At 61.6% G+C, this 3,546-nt stretch overlaps 1 non-coding gene across 1 annotated transcript; it reads left to right on the forward strand.

Moving 5' to 3' along the window:
- The first annotated feature begins 2,254 nt into the window (after positions 1 to 2,254).
- LOC131865306 (5S ribosomal RNA) lies at positions 2,255 to 2,373 on the forward strand. The gene has a single exon (XR_009364034.1). It is a non-coding gene; the product is annotated as a 5S ribosomal RNA (ribosomal RNA).
- Positions 2,374 to 3,546: the final 1,173 nt, after the last annotated feature.

The following is a 3,546-nucleotide window of genomic DNA, read 5'->3' on the forward strand; positions in this document are numbered from 1 at the left end:
AGAAAAGGCAAAAAAAAATGAGATTTTAAAATTTCCGTTTTGAAAGATAGTGAAAAAAACGGAACGCGGGTGCCATCTTGAGCCCGCCCTGGTGCGCAGCCCAGGCAAGGCATGCGCACCAAGGTGCCCACCCGCGGTGCACACCCGGGGCAAACCGGGCTCCGACTTCGTGCAGGCCGCACCTTGGAGCACACTTCGGAGCGCTCCTTGGTGCGCACCATGGTGCCCACCAGGGCGCACCCGGGGCAAACCGGGCTCCGACTTCGTGCACGCCGCACCTTGGAGCACACATCGGAGCGCTCCCAGGTTCGCACCAGCGTTGCGCACCTTTGATGCGCTGCCTTCACTAATTTCCAGAAAAGGCAAAAAAAAACGATATTTTAAAATTTCCGTTCTGAAAGATAGTGAAAAAAACGGAACGCGGGTGCCATCTTGAGCCCTTCCTGGTGCGCAGCCCAGGCAAGTTGTGCGCACCAAGGTGCCCACCCTGGCGGAGGTGCGCGCCCGGGGCAAACCGGGCTCCGACTTCGTGCACTGCATGGTGCCCACCAAGGCGCGCAACCCAGCCAAGGTGCCCACCGCAGCGAAGGTGCACGCGAGGTGCGCACCCGAGGTGCACACCCGGGGCAAACCGAGCTCCGACTTCGTGCACGCCGCACCTTGGAGCACACTTCAGAGCGCTCCTTGGTGCGCACCAGGGCGCGCAACCCAGCCAAGGTGCTCACCCCGGCGAAGGTGCACGCGAGGTGCGCACCCGGGGCAAGCCGGGCTCGGACTTCGTGCACGCCGCACCTTGGAGCACACATCGGAGCGCTCCCGGGTTCGCACCAGCATTGCGCACCTTTGATGCGCTGCCTTCACTAATTTCCAGAAAAGGCAAAAAAAAAAAAAAAACGAGATTTTAAAATTTCCGTTTTGAAAGATAGTGAAAAAAACGGAACGCGGGTGCCATCTTGAGCCCGCCCTGGTGTGCAGCCCAGGCAAGTTGTGCGCACCAAGGCACCCACCCTGGCCAAGGTGGGTCACGGGGTGGGTCCTAGGGTGGGTAACGGGGTGGGTACTAAGGTGCGTGCCAAGGTGGGTCATGGGGTGGGTGCCAAGGTGGGCACCAGGGTGGGTGTGCACCAACCCTAGCCAGGGTAGGTCACGGGGTGGTTGTCGGGGTGGGCGTCAAGGAGCCAAGGTGGGTGGCAAGTAGCCAAGTTGCGTGCCAAGGTGGGTGTCGGGGTGGGTGCCAAGGATCCAAGGTGGGTGCCAAGGAACCAAGGTGGGTGTCTGGGTGGGTGCCGAGGTGGGAGCCAGGGTGGGTCCCAAGGTGAGTGCAAAGGTGGGTGCCAGGGTCAAGGTGAGTGCCAATGTGGGTTCCAAGGTGCCAGGGTCAGGGTGAGTGCCAATGTGGGTTCAAAGGTGCTAAGTTGGGTGCGAGGTTGGGTGCGAGGGTGGGTGGGTGCCAAGGTGTGCTAGGTGGAAGCCCGGGTGGGTCGGCATCCCATGGGTGTCGAGTTGGGTGCCTGATGGGTGCTTCTTGTCAAGTTTTAGTCGTCGGGACTCATTTCGAGCCTTAGAGGTCGTTTCTTGTCCGGTTGCCCTGTCTTCGACCTGGGAACCCAATTTTGGTCCTCGGGTCCCATTTTTTTTTGTCTCGCATCCCACTTTTGGCCTGTGGCCTTTTCGGGGTCGATTCTCGTTTTGGGCATCAGAGCATGTTTCTTCTCCTAAAACCCAATATTTGTTTATTAAGTCTCGGAACACATTTTTGTTCTCGTGGACCCATCATGGGTCTTGGAACGCATTTGTGGTCCTTGGGTCCCATTTTGCATCCCGAAACTTGTGTTTTGGTGCTTGATCCCTATTTTGGGTGCCCACCTTGCACCAAGTGCGCACCCGGGGCAAACCGAGCGCCTTGGTGCACCGGGGCAAGATCGAGCGTGCACCCGAGGCGCCCCGAACATGCACCAAGGTGCACTCGGCCCACATGTGAGCGCAGGTCGTTGCGCCCGAGGTGGTGTGTGGGCACCGCGTTGCAGACGGGACACTGCACGCACACGACGCCCCGTCCAGGTGCACGCACGTAGGCCGGGCCGGGTGCACACCCGACGCCCTAGCAAGGTGCGCGCACCCGGGCAGGGCTCACACTTGGCGAACGGGGCGCACTTCGCGAGGGAGGGTGTGCACCTCGACGGGGGTGGGTGGCCGGGGTGGATTCGCACGTGGGTCGCGGTTTGCTAAGTACACACTGCGACAAGCTCATAACGGGTGCGATCATACCAGCGTTAGTGCACCGGATCCCATCAGAACTCCGCAGTTAAGCGCGCTTGGGCCGGAGTAGTACTGGGATGGGTGACCTCCCGGGAAGTCCCGGTGTTGCACCCTTTCTTAGTTTTTCGCCGGGCGTCGCAATGCTATTTGAATAAACCTTTTGCCCGTTTGCGTTCTCGTCGGGGCCGGGCCGGGCCGGGGTGCGCTGCCCGCACTACCGCGCGCGCGGGGGCGACACCGAGCGCGCACCCGAGGCGCCCCGAGCACACAGGCCACGGTGCAACCCGGGCGTTGTGCGCGCACCCCGGTGCGCCCGAGGTGCTGCGCGCGCACCCAGGTGAAATCGGTGTGCACCTCGGCCAGTGCGCGCTCGGTCGAGTCGCGCACGTTGGCCAAGGTGCACGGTGATGTTTCTTACTCTAAGGTTCCGCACCAGACGCCCGGGACAGGTGAGCGAAGCTGGGCGGGGCCGGGTGCGCGGCCGGGGCAGGTGCACGCAGCTGGAGAGAGCTTTGGAGCACACCAGAGGTGCGCACCTTGGAGCACACTTCGGAGCGCACCAATGATGCGCTCCATTCAAAAGTTTCCTGAAAAGGCAAAAAAAGTTGAGATTATAGAATTTCCCACTTGAGAGATTGTAAAAAAAAAAAATTTAAAATGAAGGAAACGCGGGTGCCAAGGTGTGCGCGCCCGGGTGCGCAGCCCAGCCAAGGTGTGCGCACCAAGGCGCCCACCCTGGCGAAGGTGCACGCAAGGTGCGCACCCGAGGCAAACCGGACAATTAACCCAACTTTCGACTTCGCGCGCACCTGCGCACCTTGGAGCGCACTTCGGAGCGCTCCTTGGTGCGCACCAATCTTGGGCACCTCGGAGTGCACCATGGCGCCCACCAAGGTGCGCACCCGGGGCAAACCGAGCTCCGACTTCGTGCGCACCTTGGAGCGCACGAAAGGTGCGCACCATGGCGCCCACCAAGGTGCGCAGCCCAGCCAAGGCGTGCGCATCAAGGTGCGCACCCTGGCGAAGGTGCGCACCCGGGGCAAACCGAGCTCCGACTTCGTGCGCACCTTGGAGCGCACAAAGGGTGCGCAACCCAGCCAAGGTGTGCGCACCCCGGGCAAACCGAGCTCCGAATCGTGCGCACCTTGGAGCACACTTCGGAGCCCTCCTTGGTGCGCACCGATGTTGCGCACCTCGGAGCGCACCCGGGGAAAACAATGCAATTAACCCGACTTTCGACTTCGTGGGCACCTCGGAGCGCTCTCGGGTTCGCACCTCGGAGCACAC

This window comes from Cryptomeria japonica, unplaced genomic scaffold (assembly GCF_030272615.1).
Source record: "Cryptomeria japonica unplaced genomic scaffold, Sugi_1.0 HiC_scaffold_108, whole genome shotgun sequence".
NCBI lineage: Eukaryota > Viridiplantae > Streptophyta > Pinopsida > Cupressales > Cupressaceae > Cryptomeria > Cryptomeria japonica.